This window comes from Lemur catta, chromosome 13, assembly GCF_020740605.2.
Source record: "Lemur catta isolate mLemCat1 chromosome 13, mLemCat1.pri, whole genome shotgun sequence".
Taxonomy (NCBI): Eukaryota; Metazoa; Chordata; class Mammalia; order Primates; family Lemuridae; genus Lemur; species Lemur catta.
The window spans coordinates 3390104-3409295 of record NC_059140.1 but is presented as its reverse complement, the minus strand read 5'-3'; the positions used below and the strand labels follow the sequence as shown (position 1 = coordinate 3409295).

The 19192-nt window shown below is 43.6% G+C and overlaps 1 long non-coding RNA gene across 8 annotated transcripts in view; it reads left to right on the top strand.

Annotated features, from left to right (window-relative positions):
* The window catches only part of LOC123648941, a 97827-nt gene that overhangs the window by 23062 nt on the left and 55573 nt on the right, over positions 1-19192 (top strand). For 6 of the 8 annotated variants that reach the window (XR_006738836.1, XR_006738831.1, XR_006738834.1 and 3 more), the window contains exons 4-8: positions 2817-2875; positions 3373-3470; positions 10700-10832; positions 13149-13283; positions 13395-13472. This is a non-coding gene — a long non-coding RNA (uncharacterized LOC123648941). The remainder of the gene's footprint in view (positions 1-2816; positions 2876-3372; positions 3471-10699; positions 10833-13148; positions 13284-13394; positions 13473-19192) is intronic. The other 2 variants (XR_006738838.1, XR_006738832.1) reach the window with 1 other exon arrangement.

Below are 19192 nucleotides of genomic sequence, written 5' to 3'. Positions count from 1 at the left end.
CTGATTTGATAAAATTGTATTGGTTTTTGCATCTGTGTTCTTAAATATTGGGCTATAGTTTTCTTGAAATATCTTTTTTCTGATTTTGGTATCAGGGTAATGCTGGCTTCCAAATGAGTTGGAAAGTATCCCTCCTTTTGGACTTTCTGGAAAAGTTTGTGTAGAATGGCTATTATTTCTATTATTTCTTCCTTAAGTGTTTGTTAGAATTGCCCGCTGAGGCCCTCGGGGTCTGGCGGTTCTTTGTGGGGAGCTTTTCAACTGCCTATGCCATTTTTTAAATACACTCAGGATTATATATCTTATCAGTTTCTTACTGAGTGAGCTTTGGTAGTATGTGTCTTTTAAGGAATTCTTGCATTGCATCCACATTGTCTAATTTATTTGCATAAAGTTATACATAACATCTCCTTGTGCTCCTTTTAATATCTACAGCAAGGTTACATTTCACATTCCTAATGTTGGTAATCTGTGTTTTCTCCTTTTCTTCCCTTCATCACTCTGGCTAGAGGTTTGTCAGTTTTATTGACCTAATCAAAGAATCCACATTAGGCTTCGTTGGTATTCTCTCGCATTTTCCTGCTCTGTTTCATTGAGTGTTGCTCTAATATTTATTATATTATTATTCCTGCTTATTTTGTATTCTATTTGCTATTTGTTTTTTTAGTTTCTTATGGTGGACGTTGAGGACGCTGGTGCGAGGCCTTTCTTTTGTCAAGTACATCTTTGTACAGTTATGTTAAAATACAGGGAGAATTGGCATCTGTGCCCGATTGAGTCTTCCTCTTGAACAGCAGGTGGTACGTAGGAAGGTTTTCTTTCCCTTCTTGGTGCCCCTTCAGAATTATTGTTTCGTGTCCATCATCTCTCTTATTTTTCTGTCCTGATTTTATACTTCTTTGCATCCTTGTCGTATTTCCTTTGTTTGTTTCAGGTGGGTCTCAGTCTTCCCCGACCCTGGCTGGAGTGGGCGGTGAGGTCACAACCCCTGCCGCCCTGACCTGCTGGGCTCAAGCGTTGCTCCCATCTCAGCCTCCCAGGTAGCCGGGACTGCAGCGGCGCAGCACTGCATCGCTCTGGTTTCTTGTCCTCACCCCGCCAGTATTTTACTGCTTCCTATCTTGATGTTCTCTGGATTAATCATCATGGGGTTGGGGATTATGCACCATGTCGTTTTTGAGATATTGATGTTGAAGCTTTCTTCATTGCCTCATCAGCATTTCTTGAGAGAACTCTTTTTTTCTTCAATCTATTAATATGGTGAAGTGTTTCAGCTGGATAACTTCATAACAAGCCTTCCTTGTATACCCAGAATAAAAAATAAATTTTTAAAAAAATGTTGGTGAATTCCTCTTCCTGTGTTTTGGAATTCATTGGCAAGTATTTTATTCAAGTTTTTCACTGTTATGAGGAGGTAAGATAGTGGTTTGCAGATTGATGTGGGTTTCCTGTTTGCTTGGTGCTATCTTTGCCACACTTTTGGAGTCTTCGTCATGGTAACTTTGAAAAAGATGGTGAACGCAGCCCTCCGCTCTCCCTGCTGTGGAGCAGCTGGAGAGCATCAGACGACCATTTCTCCCTGGCGTGAGAACCCGGGCTGGGGAAGCCCGGGCAGGACAGGCTGTGCCTGAGCTTCCTCGGGTTTTCTCTTCAATTCATCTCCTCTAAGTGTTTTTCTTTCTTTGAGTCAATTTTGCTAGGTCCTAGGGTGATTTTTTCCCCAATATTCCTCTTTGGTGGAGTTTATCGTGTTCCCGGAAGGTCATACTGCGGGAACAGAGTGGAGTTGCCCAGCGCTTCCGTGCCTGTGAAAGTGCCCCTCAGGTGGGCTTCTCTGGAGGCAAGCTGACATGCACGCACCTGGGAGTGGCATGGCTGGAGCACACGCTCCGCTGGGATTCTGCCCGGTGGAGATGGCCCGCAGAGAGACCTCATGCAGTCCGCCATGCGCCTCGTGAGCCAATAGAGAATGGTCAGGTGGCCCAACAGGCCCCCAGATCTGAATTTTCCGGAAATCTGTATCTGGTTCAAGCTCTGAGAAGGTGAATCAGCTCTTGTACCTTTGATTGTTGGATCCCAGATTCTCTTTAACAGATATTTTTCATCATTTGTGTTTTAGGTCCTCTTGTTTCATTGAAGATGGACTTTTATTTTTCGTATGTTGCTCTCTTTGTTTTTTTTTGTTCCAGTGAATTTCAGGGTGGTGAATACTTACCATCAAATTTATTTATTTTTTTCAAGAGATGGGGTCTTGCCGTGTTGCCCAGGATGGAGTGCAGTGGCTGTTCACAAGTGAGATCATGGCACACTACAGCCTCCAACTCCTGGGCTCAAGTGATCCTTCTGCCCCAGCATCCTGAGTAGCTGGGACTCTGGGGGCATGCCACCGTTCCTGGCTCAAAATGACTTTTCTGTTGATGCTTTAATATTAACATTTTACTCATCCTTCATAGGCTATGTATTTTTTTACTTGTCCACTTTGTATATTAGAACAGAAATATTCCCAGAAAGGATGGAGTTATTCCTATCCTGGTACATGGGGCATATCTATTAAATTTTTTAATGAACATTCTATTTTTTTGTTTTGTTTAGATACAAATAGTAAAGTGACTCCTTAGTTTTTCAGATTTCCGAATAGTACCTTTGGGACCTTGTAAGACCTGACATCTGATATGGTCCTTATTTAAAAGTATTTTGTAAATGTTAACATTATTGTATTGATTTAAAGATTATATAATCAAATTTCCATTATGTATGGTAGCCTCAATAGTTGTAAATGTGAGGTTACTTATTTTATGTTGTTTCCTTTCTGGCAGGACCGTAAGCAGGTGGTGCCACTTTGGCCTTGAACATGCCATCCGCTTAAGCGTACAAGGTATTATGTTTGCAGAATGATGGTGTTACATTTTCCCAGTGTATTTTTATAGGCTTCATGTTAAATTTTGAGTAGAACACATCCTCAACAATCATAATATTAGAAGTAAAACTATGTGATATCCACGTTTTTAATTTTCTATTGGAGAGTTTCAGTATTTTCCTTCAATTTCAGCTTACACAGCAACTAAACATCGCATGCTTAAATAATTGAAAATAAATTCATTGTGCTCTGCTTGTCCCTTGTAATGCAATTTACGTTTCTCCTTACAAACAGACAAGTGAGATGTGTGTACTTACAAATAGACAAGACAAGGCTTTGTGGCAAAGAATATGCAGTGCTGGCATAATTCTATAATTTAGAAATACAATAGAAGGGGGTTCACAAAGGAATGGATTGGAATATGGATTACTTTAGGATCAGCCATAAATATGTAGGTTGCGTCTATTCATATTTAGCTTTTTAGTGACATCTATGCTCTTTTCTTGTTTTAAAAGTGTTGTTTCCAGAAGAAATCGTTTTACAGTCTCACCAGGTGACAGGGAATTGGAACCATGCACAAGATGCGAAAAATGACGGACTGCCCACCACCAAGGTAGTGCTTCGATGACTTTAACATTTACACAGACAATATTATGAATTCCCTTCTAGGATCTGTATGTCAGTTGACTGGAGTATTAGAAGAATATGTTTCAACAGTAACCTGACATCACAGTAAAATGAAGCTAAAATATTCATAAGCTGGATTTAGTCATAATAATTCTGTTATGACTAAAATGGATTTAGTCGTAACATTTCTATGCAATTATATGTAGGGCTAAAATTGCCACAATATATTAACTAGGCAAGAGTGAAATACAGATATTTGTATGATTTTATATTGTTATTTAAAAAGTATATGGCTTTTTTATACCAGGCAGGTACATTGTTTGATCGTGTATGCATAGAAAATGTCTAGAAGGTCTCACACACACAGCAGATTGTCAGCATTTGCATTCTTTGTGAATGTTGCGAAGATATTTGACTTTTCAGGTGTACAATCCACTCACTCTGTAAATAGTTATGTAGTGCCTGTCACAGGTCAGGTATTGTCCTAGGCTCTCAGTATATTTTTGTGAGTAAAATAGAAGTGGTTTTATTTATCGTTGTGCTTCAAGTAACAAGATAAATCACGTATCTCAAGGTGAAGCTTAAAAGTTATATTCTGTGCTGTAGTAATTTAGTTTAATGAGCAAGTTAAAATGAATAATAATAGAAATTTTAAAATTATATATAATATTTAGAAATGCCTTTATCAGTTCATAACACTTACCCCAAAATACAAGTTTTTTTTAGGATATCTTTAGAATGCCTGTGCAATCATGGAAAATAGTATAAATGAAACAGCAGAAGGTTATCCCTGAAAATCGTCTGCCCTGTATTTTATGTTTAGTCTCTCTTTTGTTGTGAAAACAGAATAGGGTCTTCACTGGGTGCAGATACAGCAGTCTCTTCCTTCCTTCGTCACCTCAGTACCTGTCCTTTTCACTGCCTCGTACTCGGAGGATCTGTGCGCTGCTGGGATGGGACATGGAGAAGGTGCTGCTAATTAGGTGGGCACAGTTCTCATTGGCAGGATCTTAATATTTTAAAACGCAGAACATTATGTTCTCATGAATTGGCTAGTTGGAAAATGGACTGAGGAGCACTGCATGCTTCAACCAAGATGGAATTGCAGGAACCAGATTTACCTTCTTGCCTGAAGCCAAACCCAGAGAAAATATATGAAAGGCTGGTTTCTGGTTTCAGACATCCAGGCAGAGCCCAGTGGTCTGCCCGAGTTGTGGAGACAAAATGTGGAGGCACAGGAGGACTCGGTGTGTAAACTGACAGGGCAGAGTAATGGGGAGGGAAGACGCGGGAGCACCTCGGGCCCTACAGGGGTCCCCCCTTGAGTTTCCAGCTAAGTGCTGCTGAGTGTATTCTTGTGAGTAAAATACCTGAGCCCAGGAAAGACCCAGAAAGTGTGGAGAAAACAATCCTCAGAGTTGACATACTTCCAGAACTAGTTTGTTTTCCCAGCCACAGAAGGAAAACCTGGTAATTCACAGCTTATCGGGTGAATCCCTCGGGAGGGCGTTGCCTCTCCACTTAGCCCTTCACTGAAGGCTTCCCTGGCCCAGACAGGCGAGTGTGAGATGGCAGCCTCAAGGGAAACGGCTGCCTTCAAGTAATTTCGTTTCATCCCAGAGCAAAGTCCAAGATTACAGGGAGATAAAACTGCCCTGCACCCAACGAGGTATAAAACTCACAATTACTGACATCTGATTAAAAAATAAAACAACTGAAAAACACAACCCATATGAAGAAAATTTAATCAACTGAAACCACTGCCCCCCAAATAATAGTGATAGAATCACTGGGCAATGACATTTAGACAGTTACCACAACTATATTCCACATGTTCAAGAAAAAGTTTACGAAGACGTGAGTGGAGACATAAAAGATATATGAAAGATACATTTATTTTTTAGAGGTGAAAAGTGTATTGAACAGAATTAACAGTAGACTAGACAATACAGAATAAAAGATTAGTGAACTTGAAGACATAGCAATAGAAATTATTCAAAATGAAACAAAAAAAAACCCAAATTGCTCTAAATAAAAAATCTATTAAAAACATGAAAAGAACATCAGTCAGTTGTGGGACAACTTCAGTCAGCCTCGCATGCATGTAATTAGGGTCCCAGAAGGGGAGAATGGAGAGGATATTTGAAAAAATAATGGCTAGGATTTTCTGAATGTGAATAAAATTATACACCAACATATCCACAAAGGTCAACCAACTCTAAGAAACGTGAAAAAAAATGACACCAAGGTACATAATAATGAAATTCCTTAAAGCCAGTAATAAAGAGCAAATCTTACAAACGGAAGGAAGCGTGAAGAGAGTTTGGTTCATGGATACGCAAATACAGTTGGGTAGAAGAAATACGATCTGGTGTTCAACAGTACAGAAGGATGACCACAGTTAACACTAATGCATTAAAAAGTACAAAATACCTAGAAGAGAAGATCTGGAATGTTCTCAACATTAATGTATTAGTTTGAGGTGATAGATATCTATCCCAATTATGTTGATTTGATTCTTACACATTGTGTGCACGTACCAGAGTATCACGGGCACTCCCAGAATATGTACAGCTGTTATGTATCAATAAAAACAGAGGGAAAAGATCTCATTCTATACAGAATGGAAAAAGAATAGCATACGTCATATAAAACACTGTATAAACCAGAAGACAGTGAAATGACATCTTTAAAGTGCTGAAAGAAAAAAAGAAAAAAAAACTAGAATTCTGCACCCAGTGAACACTTTTGAAAAATAAGTGTGAAATAAAAACTTCTTGAGACATACAGAAAAGCAAGGATGAAAGAATTGGTCACCAGCAGGCGTGTATTTCTAGCAGCGATAAAGTCCTTCATGTGTAAAGAAAAGGACACAAAATGAAAATGAGGAAGTGACGGAAAGGGCAATTGATGCTAAGTATGTGGATAGCATAAAAAATCTTTTGTTATTTTTAGAGATTCCACGTGAAAGGTAATTGACTTTTCGTAGGAAAATAAAAACAATGTACTGTGGAGGTATAAAGTTTGTGGTCTAAAATATACACCGACAACAGCACAAAGAATGGGAGAAAAGAATAGTGTTGTAAAGTTCTTGGAAGTCGTGTGAAGTGGTACGAATGCTCCTTGAAGTAGACCAATATTCAGTTTAAAATGTGCACTATAAACACTGGGGCAAACAGTAAAATGACAGTAGAGGGTGTTTTTTTTTTTTTTTAACTTGAATAAGATACTGCAAATTTAATTATGAATACTAAAGTATTTCCATTTGAAATTTTAGCTTTGTCCAATTATGTGACTATTTTTGCAAGGAGATTCATTGTCTTTTCCATCAATTGCAATATAAGGCAAAACAATAGCATCTTAAAAGTTATTGACTCTGGCTTTATTTTAGGTTTCTAATCTTTAAAGAAATTTTAACTACTTTCTTTGAAAGAAATAGCACTATACATGCAGTAAATATAACTCGCTATCTTATTAAAATTGAAAATGCAGTAAATTTTGGAAGGGAATATTGCTCTTGAAAATATAAAATTTGAAAATTGTACATTTCTCAAAGAATCTAAGTAGATTTATTTAAAGATAATTGTGTATGTTTGTAGCTATCAGTGCCATAGCTTTTAATGAACAAAAAACCAGGACAGTAAAGGGGTTAAAAAGGAATCATACAAATCATTGAAAATACACGGAGAAAGAATGACCTGAGTTCAGGCCTGCTAGAACCTTACTGAATCTCTGTCCACCTGCGTGATCATTTATTGAGGGAGGGACGTTGAAATCTGTGACTATAATTTTGTACCTAGATCACGTGAAACACAGAAAACAAATAGCAAGGTGACAGATTAAATGGAAACATAGCAGTATTTATATTAAATGTAAATAGCCTAAACAGTGCCATTAAAGGTAGAGATTGTCAGATTGGGTTATAGAAACCGTAACCATACACTGCCTGTAAGAAACACATATTAAATATAAACATGCAAATAAGTTAAAAGGAAAAGATTTTTAATATGTGTAAGAAACACATGTTAAATATAAACAGGCAAAGAAGTTAAAAGGAAAAGAGTGGGAAAAACATAATGAAAAGCAAAGATGGTGATAATCAAAAGCGATGGTATGGCTCTATTAATATCACACTTTATTAGAGAACAGAGCTTATCAGGGTAAAGAAACTGATGTCATAATAATAACATAAAATGCATCGGGAATACATATAATTCTAAATGCTGTGTACCTGATAACATCTTTAAAATACATGAAACAAAAGCTGATATGACCAAAAAGGGAAATAGATTTACAATTGTAGTCAAAAGTGTCAGTATCCCTTTCTCAATTAATGCCAGAAAAGGAAGACAGAGAGTCAGTGTAGATACAGTAGACCTGAAACGTGAAACCAACCCTGTGACTGAAATTAATTTTATAGAACACTTCACTCAACAACAGAACACCTCCCCTTTCTTTGGAGGTGTGCATGGATTATTGACCAAGATGTGCCTCATTTGGGGCTACACAATACGTTTCAACATAGAAAGGATTAAAGTCAAAGTTTGCTCTCTAACCTCAGTGGAATTAAGGTAGAAATTAATATCATGAAGATATTGGGAAAATCCTCAAATATTTGAAAATTCCTTGATCAGAGAAGATATCAAAAGTGAAATTAGAAAGTATTTTTACCAGAATGAAAACAAAAATGCCACTGATCAAAACTTGTGTGATGCTGCTATAGCACTCTTTAGGGTAAATTTATGACATTAACTGAGTAAGTTTAAGAAAAATAAAGGTTTCAAATCAGGGACCTCAGCTTCCTCCTTAACACCGTAGAAATACAAGATCAAATGGAACGCAAACTAAGGAAAAGAAGGAAAATAATAAACATTTGTGTAGAAATCAACAAAATGGAAGACAGAGAAACAGCAAAGAAATCAATGAACCCAAAAGCTGGTCCTTTGAGAAGATCCATAAAATTGCCAAACCTCAAGCCCTACGAATCAGGGGGGAAAAGGAGTAAAGACACAATTTCAGGAATGAGAATGTGATACAACTACAGAGTCTGTAGATATATTTCAAAGACAAGTGGCTGTTATTGTGATAGTTACTGTATGTGTCAACTTGGCTGGGCCGTGGGGCACCCAGATATTTGGTAATGCATTTTACTGGGTGTGTCCGCGACAGTGTTTGCAGATGAGATTAGCATACATGCTTGTGGACTGGTAGGGCAAGTGGCCTTCCATGATGTGGGTGGGTGCTCCCAATGAGCTGCTGACCTGAGCAGGACAGAGCAGCTGATACCAGCCCATTTCCCCTGCCACGCGTAAGAGAAACCTCCTCCTGACTGACTTCCTTGACCTTGAGAAGGGATCTTTTTCTGCCTTTGGACTCCATCGGAAACACCAGCTCTTCTTGGGTCTCGAGCCTGCCAGCTTTCACACTTGAACTCACGCCATGGGCTCTCCTGGGTCTCAGGCCCCTGGACTCGGCCTGGGGGTACGCCATGGGCTCTCTCTGGTCTCAGGCCCCTGGACTCGGCCTGGGGGTATGCCATGGGCTCTCTCTGGTCTCAGGCTCCTGGACTCGGCCTCGGGGTACGCCATGGGCTCTGCTGGGTCTCAGGCCTCTGTACTCACCCTGGGGTTACACCATGGGCTCTGCTGGGTCTCAGGCCTCTGGACTCAGCCTGGGGGAACGCCATGGGCTCTGCTGGGTCTCCAGCTTGCTGAGTGCACATCTTGGGACTTCTCTCATCCATAATTGTGTGAACAAATTTCTTGTAATAAATATCTCTCTCCCTCCCTTACCCACATCTATACACACACTCACACACACACACACATACCCGTCACTTCTATTTGTTCTCTTTCTCTCCAGAACCCCAATACAATTATGCACAGTTTTGTGCTGATAACGTCCACAACTTACATACAATGAACATATATGCTGGAAGACACATATTACTGAAGCTCACTCAAGAATTAATTTGTAGCTTAGAATAGCCCTAGATCTATTTAAGAAATTAAACTTATGGTTAAATCATTCCTCACCATCCCTCCACAGTAACTCCATGCCTTTATAGCTTAACCAGTAAGTTCTGTCAAATTATTCCACATGCCCATCAATACATGAGTGGGTTAATAAAATGTGCTACATCTGTACCATGGAGTACCACTCAGCCATAACAAACCATGCTGAACTAACACCTCTTGTATTATCCTGGATAGAGCTGGAACCCATTCTTCTAAGTGCAGTATCACCAGAATGCAAAAAAACAAACACCACATGTACTCACCATCAAATTGGTACAAATTGATCAACACTTCTGCGCACATATGGAAGTAGCATTTATCAGAAGTCTGACAGGAACGGGGGGAGGAAGGGATGGGTAAATTCACACCCAGTGTGTGCGGTGTGCACCGTCCGCAGATGGGCTTGTAGCTCTGACTTGGGCGGTGCAAAGGCAATATATGTAACCTCAACGTCTGTACCCCTGTAGTGTTTTGAATATACATAAATAAATCCAATTCTACACAAAATGTTCAACTCAAGAAAATTTCATTTAATTCCAAACTCATTTGATGAGACTAACATTACACTGATGCCAAAAGAACATTACAGAGATATAACAAGGAAAGAAAAATACATATCGATGAACAAATGGTCATAGATGCAGAAATTGTGAAAGAAAATTTTAGCAAATTGAGGATATAGGAAACGAAGAAGAGTTCATCCTGGGAATGAAAAATTTGTTTAACATTCTAAAAATCAAACCATGCAATTCAGCGTATTAAAAAATTAAAAAGGAAAAACCATGGAATTCTCTCAGTAGACAGAGCAAAAGCGTCTGACAAAATCCGACATCGATTCCTGTTCAAAATTCAGCAAACTGGAAATAGAAGGGAACTTCCTCCACCTGTGAAAACCTACTTACTGCTAAGTAACTAAGTGCCCTTTCCTTGTAATGCCGGGATCACGGCGTCTCTGCTCGGTGTTTCTCTCCAACACCGTGCACTGCAGACGGGCAGTGATGCAGGCACAAAAAGGCACCCCTGTGATGTAGACAGTCGGTGCAATCTAGAACGAAGCTGGTAGAACCACTACGTGATTTAGCAAGACTCCAAGATATAAGGTCAATAAACAAAAATACACTGATTTTCTATATACTTGCAATAAACGGAAACCGAATAGATTTTTGTAAACATAGCATCTAAATGTTTTAAACATTAGGGATAAATCTGGCAGAAGACGTGCAGCACTGTCTCCTGGAAACTACAAATTGTGGATGGGAAATTAACAGAAGACCTACAGAAACAGAGAGATCACCCAGCATCTTTATGACAGTATAGAATTCTACATTCAGGTATGTATTTATCTTTGCCAGTGAACTGTCTGTTTGCACGTGGTTTTGTGTTGGTGTCTATACCATCATTTTATTTTTCAATGTCAATAACTGACTCCCTTTAGTGTTTCTTCTAGGGCAAGTCTAGGGGATGTGAATTGACTCAGATTTTGTTGGTCTGGGAAATTATTTCTGACTCATTTTTGAAGCGCAGTGTTTCTAGGTACAGTGTTGGTGGCGAGTGGGGCCGCTCTGCCTCCACACAGGGCTTGGCTCCCCTCCCCACCTGGAGATGCAGAGACAGGCAGGCAGCACCCGTGAGAGAGACCTGGCACGACCAGTGGCCCGTTCCATGAAGATGCACACGCATGTGTGTCCCACAAGTTCATCTTCCCGCATCCTCCTCTCGAGTAGGAGAGTGGCCAGGGCCTGCGGTCAGGAGCCCCACACGATGGGCTCACAGACTTCGGCAATAAGGCTTGCCAGGTGTGAGACGCCACAGGAGGATAGAGAAGCATGTCGCCCCCGGAGAGTTCTCCGCCACAGGTGAGCCTGCTCCTGCCTGCAGACACACCTGCAGCGTACGTCACTCTCTGCGGCTCACCTCTTTGGGTGTGGAACTAAAGACAGGCTTCTTTTTCCACACAGAAGTAGAAAGGACCGCATTAATGTTAACAAGTTTATTAATACTATACTCATGGGATAGCACAATATTCTAGTTTTCTATTGGTTTCCTGTTGCTTTTGCAACAAACTGCCATAAAGACGTGTGAACACACATAGATGACTTTCTTATAGTTCCAGAGGTCAGAAGAGCAAATGGGACCCACTGGGCTAAAGCCATGGTATCTATAGGTCCGTACAGAATTCTATACCCATGTATATATTTATGTTTGCCAGTGAACATTATATTTATGCTCCTTTTTGCTGTTGCCAGATAAAATATAAAACGGTTAAATGTGAATTTCAGGTAAATAAATTTATTGTCATTTTCTCTCAGTTCACGCAAGTATTACAAGCAAGTATGCACATGCTGCATAGTTACACTGAAAGTCAATTGTTTATCTGTAATTGCAACATAATTGACTATTGTATTTCTCAAGGTTCTCCAGGCAAAGAGAACCAGTTAGAGAGATAGACAGAAATGTGGATACAGTTATGGAGGTATGTATAGACACTTTGAAGAGATTTATTATGAGAGGGAGCTTGATGCACTAGTGGAGGCTGAGAAGTCCCACGGTCTACCATCTGCATTCTGGAGGCCCAGGGGATCCAATTATACAGGACTAGATTCCAAAGCACGCAGGCCTGAGGATCAGAGAAAGTGCTGTTCTAAATCCTCGTTCTAGTCCAAGGGCCTGAGAACCAAAGGCACTCGTGTCTGTGGGCAGGAGAAAATGCCTGTTGGAGGTCAAATGGTGAACTCACCCTTCGTCCTCCTTTCTGTTCTGTTGACACCATGAATGTGTTGGAAGCGGCCACCTACACTGGTGAGGGAAACTCCTTACTCAGTCTGTGGGTTCAAGCACTAATCTGCTCTGGACACACCCTCACAGGTGCACTCAGAAATACTGTTTTCCCACCTCCCTGGGTATTCCTTGTCAGAGTCATGCTGACACGTGCAATTAACCATCACAGGTTTCCTGTAGTTTTCCTTGTTGGATATGCAAACCCTGACACGGAAGCAGTCATGGCATTTGGAATAATATGGTGCAGACACTGTGGAAAGGAAGTAGAGGTTGAATTCCAGAAGGCAAATCCATAGACATCAAATGAAGGTTGATGAGAGTGTAAGTGAAATTGGGTCTGACTGATTCATTAAAAACATGCAAACCTGAATACGTATCTCAGCACCTGCTGTGAGAAGTGACAGCCGGGTCGTCCTGTGCTGAGGGTGCAGCCCCTCAGGACTCTCAGGAGACAGCAAATGCAGATCCATTCGGTCTTAACCGCACCGGTTTTCACCCTTAGCCAACCTCCACATTTCGTGTCCTGAAGTATACACTGCATATAATTGGGAATAACAGGGGGGAAAGTAACATTATTACATGGCTCGGGGACAAAGGGACAGATGAGACAGTGTGTGATCTCAGATTAGACATCTGAAGTGAAGAGGAGAAGGGTTATGAAAGGAACAAGAGTGTCTCAAGAAACTGAGTGCTCGTTTTGGGCAAGATGAATTTGTCACTTTAGAGAAAATTAACTCTGCAGTATCTGTTTCTTCATGTGTAGGGTAATGTCTAATTTTCAGAGTCACGGATTACGAAAGATATAATTTCTATGCAGATTGTTGCGTCCTGTCTGGCTTAGAGATAATTCTGTACTCCTTGTCTTAAAGTGACCTCCTGTGCTTGCTGAGATTGCGGAGCCTCGTCGTTGCCATTTTCCCACCTGATCACATGACATGCCCAGAGTGTGTGCGAACCTCATAAGACAAACTGAAAAGTCCTACTCTGCAGATAATGAGTAAAAGGTTTGTGTTGACCAAGTTTCTGTGCTATTACAGCCCTCATGAGAGGGAATGAACAACTATCGTAATTGTGTTCCACTTTGTTTTCAATGTGTTTATTAATTTTACCCTTAGTGTTGTCTGAAGACACAGATACGTCAAGACAGGAGGCCGACCGAATTCCGCCTTGACCCTGAAATTTGTGATGATTTGGTAAGTAAATTGAAATTTGCTTCTCACTTTTTGTGAACATATGTTTTAAATTACAAATGAAAATTTGAAAGCTTTGAGGTAAACAGTAAGAATAATAACAGGATTTTTTTAATGAAAATGGAACACTATTTTCTTCAGGTTTTTCAGATTATTTTTCTCATTAGAAACCAAACCACACCCAAAGCAATGTACAGTGCTCTTTTTGTAAGTTTCAGTTTGTTTAGAAAGCCTAAAGTGCTCATCATAAACACACTTTAAGGCAGAATTTAGCTCACGGGGAATATTTTCAGCCCTCATCACTAAGTTAGTCAATGACTTTATAAAGATTTCATGAATAGCAGAGGTTCTATTTCCACATATTTGTGTGGTAACCACGAAACAAGATAAAACAAACAAAAAACTACCTATTAGCAATTGCGACTGCAGCAAAAGCCCGACAACTTTTATGGTCACGTGATATAATTTCATTATGGTGGAAGGTTAAAGTATTCCAAGTTATATGTATAAATGGACGCTATATTCCCACCCCAGCACTCTGTCTACCCCCTAGGACAGTGCCACTGGCTGGTACCTACCACTGGCCGTCTGATGGCAGGCAGCCTTCCCCTGTCACGGGAGGTTTCCCTACGTGGGAAGGGTCTGCGTTCCTCCCGCGCACAGCGCCTTTTCCCCTCCGGATCAGCTTCCATGAACGTCTCCTCACCTTCTTTCTTGGCTTCTCTTTGTGTCTCTGTGGCTGTGACAACCTCACAGGCCGGAGCTTTTGCAGCCCTCACCCAGCCCCTGACCCCAACTCAGGTCTGTCCAGTCTGCAGGGAGCTGCCTCATGCAGACAGCTGCCATGCCTTATGCCCCTGTCCCTGCGTCGTGCCTTTGAGAAGGGCGTGGGTCACTGAGTGAGTACAGGGGAAAGATTTCCCACCTGCCGGAAGACACTCTTGCCATTCTCAGCCCTGTCCTGCACCCAGGATACCCACACAGACCGTCCCACCAGCCCTGACTGCGTCCCTAACTAGCAAGATTCACTGCTGTATTTTCCCACAAGTCTTAAAAAGAAAAATTTTAGACAGTCTTTCAATCTGGGAGATTTTATTGAATAACCCCCTCCCCAGCATCCTTTGTTCTGATTCTGGCATTTCTGTTAGTCAAATGTTCAGCCTCTTCTCTCCACTGATAACTTGTAAATTTGTATTTTAGTTTTATTTTGGAGAAAGATTTCTTCGATTGTTTCTTCTCATCATTTTATTAATGATGTTCTAGCTTTGATTTCAGCGTATGCCCCCAGGAGTTTGTCGCTGATTGGTCCTTTTTCACGTCACTTTACTCATTCTCTAGATATAATATCTTATCACATCTCTCATGATATGATTATGGTTTTTATCTTGTAAAGAAGTCTCCTTCTGTTCCTGTCGTCCTGTTTCCTCAGCCCATGCATTGTGACGTCCCTTCTCCACGTTGAGCAGGGGTGTGCGTCTTCCAGACGTTAAGCCCGTGGACTCTGGGCCCGGCTCTGTTGCTTTCTTGCTGTTTGCCCTGAGTTCAGTTGACTGTTTGTGCTTTTTCATCTCTACGGCAAAGCATAGTATCTGCCTCGTTGGATCCTTTGCAGCACTGAGTTAATACATGAGCAATGCTTAGAGCATTGCCTGCTACATAATCAGGAGATGAGGCTGATATACTCCAATCATCCTGTATCTAACAATCCTCTCATATGCCCTTTGTTAGGTGTATTTTCTCGGGTTGGATTTTTTTTTTTTTTTTTAATGTTTGGTGAGCCCTAGTTGTCCATATCTGAGAGGTGCTGAGATGCCGGCTGAAAGCTCTGCCCAGGTGGCACGTGGCTGTCCAGGCCACGCGGAGTTGGCCTTTCTCCGCGTTGGCGAGTGGTGAGCCAGGTACCTTCCCTCTGTCTCCACATTCCAGTTTAGAAACCATACTTCACTTTTCAGGAAGCTGGAAACACCTGGGAACTGTAGAGTATTCTTAGGCAGAAAGAATAATTTATTCCAATATTTTCTTCTTTCTCATAGCATCATTGGTACCTAAACAGGATAGCTCTCATTTCATAGGATAGTGAGTTTCTGGAACAGAAAGAATGAATTTAGTTTTTGTAAACTAATTCCAGCTAGCAAAAGTCTGGTAACACAAATCATATTTCAGTAGACAAAAATATTTTACTCTGACCTATTTTTACAATCTGTACAATATTAGTGAACGGGGAAAATGTCTAGCAATTCAAATAGTGAGCCTAGAAGCAGCTGGAGACTTCAAATTGTGCCTGGAACATACAGAAAGTATTAACAGAGAGAACACAGTTGACACTATTCATACTGGTAAGGCCAAAAGCAAGTCATGAATGCAAAGTGCATTTAAAGGATTTGAAAACTATGTCTCTTCTCCCTCTCTTCCTTCCTGTCTTCCTTCCTACCTTTCCCTTTAGGATTATAGAGCAAAGGTTTACAAATGGAATCACTTTTGTTAGTTGCAGAGATACCCTGTGCAGAACTCAATTACATCACTTCCTCTCCCAATTCAGCACTGAAAATAAATTTTGATCTGGGTGCAGGCAGTATTGTCCCTTTGTGTTGCTTTAAAGTATCATTTAATGCATGGAAAAATAGACAGGAACCGCAGTTCCCACTGCAGGGTACAGACAGTTCTTGCTTCCATGATTCAAATAGGCGTAAATGTCAGTTGTCAAGGTCTAGTGCAACAACAACAATGTCTCAACAGCACTGTTTTCAGTTACCAAAGCTGCATGAAGTGGAAACACTCTCTGCTGGCTCTTCAGTCCACAAATCACTACATCGATACAGGAGTCATGCTGGGCAGTGGCCAGTCGTCCCTTCCTTCAGATTCCATCCGTGGTTCTGCCTGGGCGTCTGTCATTCATTTCACGCGCAGACAGCAAATTGCATCGTGTGTGGCCTCCTCGTCTGAGCGGTTACCCGCAGGTGTTGCAAGGCAGTAGAGAAATGAGAGAGAGTTGACCAGTGAAGGTGAGCACCCAGCAAAGTCTGGAACAATGGTCATCAGGGGTCTTCATTGGCATTTTTCCTTTCTTGTTGTGTCCTTTCCTGGCTTTGGTGTCAGGGTGATACTGGCTTCGTAGAGTAACTTAGGGAGGATTCCATCTCCTTCTCAACTTTTTGAAATACCTTCAGTAGAACTGGTACCGGTTCTTCGTTGTAGTTCTGGTAGAATTCAGCTGTGAATACCTCCAGTCCTGGGCTGTTTTAGTTGGGAGATTTTTTTTTTTTAGTGATTCGATCTTGCTATTCCTTATTGTTCTGTTCAGGATTTCTGTTTCTTCCTGACTGAACCTAGGGGTTGTACGTTTCCAGGAATAAATCCGTTTGGTCTGGATTTCCTACTTTGTGCACGTAGAGGTGTTCGCAGCAGCCTCAGATGATCTCTTACATTTCTGTGGCATCGGTTGTGATGTCTGCTTGTTCGTTTCCGATTGAGCATGTTTGAATCCTCTCTCTGCTTTCTCAGTTAATCTAGCCAGTGGTCTATTTGTAGCGTTAATCTTCTCAAAGAACCACCTCTTCCTTTCATTGATCCTTCGTGTTTTGTGGTTTCAGTTTGGCTCTGCTCTGATCTTTGATATGTCTTGTCTTCTCTTTGCTTTGGTATGTTCCTATTTTCTAATTCCTTGGGCTGTGACCTTAGCTTGTTAAATGCTTGCTGTGGCTTTTTAAAGGAGAGGCCTGAGCCCCTCTCCGAGCAAGCCTGGGTGGGGCAGGCAAGCTGTCAGAGGAGCAGCAGCTGCTCCCAGGTGCCCTGGCTGGGTCATCCCGGGTGGAACCCTGGCCTGCCCTGAGCAGGAATGGTCGCATCCTGGCAGCCATGGGGGGCCGGTGGGGCAGCGGGGAGGGACAATGCAGAGTTTACTTCTGTCTCCTTTGTCCTGAGGGACCCTGGGGCATGCTTCAGTCCCCTCTCAGGTGGAAGTGGCCTGCCCCGAACGCCTAAGCTCTGGGAGTCCAGCAGTTCCTCCGAGCCCCACCAGTGCTCTAAGGCTGCTGTGGTCTGCGTGGCTGCTGTGGGAAGTTGGCTGAGGATCCAGCGATGGAGAGACCCAAGGACTGAGGCTCCCTGGTCAGGGCAGCTGCAGAAAAGCTGCCTGAGCACCATGGGAGGGACATGAGACACAGTGCTGCAAGCCTGGACATGGGGACCCTGTGGGGACGCAGCCCCCTCTGAGCCCAGAACCGGCCCTTCTGCAGCCCGATGTGCATGCCGACAGCTCCATCTGCCCTGGTGCAGCCCCACGCCCATGCAGACAGCTCCATCTGTCCTGGAGCAGCCCCACACCCATGCCCACAGCTCCACCTGCCCTGGTGCAGCCCCATGGCCATGCCCACAGCTCCATCTGCCCTGGTGCAGCCCCACGGCCACGCACACAGCTCCATCTGCCCTGGTGCAGCCCCACGCCCATGCAGACAGCTCCATCTCTCCTGGAGCAGCCCCACACCCATGCCCACAGCTCCACCTGCCCTGGTGCAGCCCCATGGCCATGCCCACAGCTCCATCTGCCCTGGTGCAGCCCCACGGCCACGCACACAGCTCCATCTGCCCTGGTGCAGCCCCACGCCCATGCAGACAGCTCCATCTGCCCTGGTGCAGCCCCACGCCCATGGCGACAGCTCCATCTGCCCTGGTGCAGTCCCACGCCCATGGCGACAGCTCCATCTGCCCTGGTGCAGCCCCACGCCCATGCCGACAGCTCCATCTGCCCTGGTGGAGCCCCACGCCCATGCAGACATCTCCATCTGTCCTTGTGCAGCCCCACGCCCATGCAGACAGCTCCACCCGCCCTGGTGCAGCCCCACGCCCACAGCTCCATCTGCCCTGGTGCAGCCCCACACCCATGCTGACAGCTCCATCTGCCCTGGTGCAGCCCCACGCCCATGCAGACAGCTCCACCCGCCCTGGTGCAGCCCCACGGCCACGCCCACAGCTCCATCTGCCCTGGTGCAGCCCCACGCCCATGCAGACAGCTCCATCTGCCCTGGTGCAGCCCCACGCCCACGCCCACAGCTCCGTCTGCCCTGGTGCAGGCCCACGCCGATGCAGAGAGCTCCATCTCCCCTGGTGCAGCCCCACGCCCATGCAGAGAGCTCCATCTGCCCTGGTGCAGCCCCACGCCCATGCCCACAGCTCCATCTGTCCTGGAGCAGCCCCAAGCCCATGCAGACAGCTCCACCTGCCCTGGTGCAGCCCCCACGCCCATACAGACAGCTCCATCTGCCCTGGTGCAGGCCCACGCCCATGCAGACAGCTCCATCTGCCCTGGTGCAGCCCCACGCCCATGCAGACAGCTCCACCTGCCCTGGTGCAGCCCCACGGCCACGCCCACAGCTCCATCTGCCCTGGTGCAGCCCCACGCCCATGGAGACAGCTCCATCTGCCCTGGTGCAGCCCCACGCCCATGCAGACAGCTCCATCTGACCTGGTGCAATCCCACGCCCACGCACACAGCTCCATCTGCCCTGGTGCAGCCCCACACCCATGCAGACAGCTCCATCTGCCCTGGTGCAGCCCCACGCCCATGCCGACAGCTCCGCCTGCCCTGGTGCAGCCCCACACCCATGCAGACAGCTCCATCTGCCCTGGTGCAGCCCCACACACATGCAGACAGCTCCGTCTGCCCTGGTGCAGCCCCACGCTCATGCCCACAGCTCCACCAGCCCTCAGGCAGCACCAGGCCCATG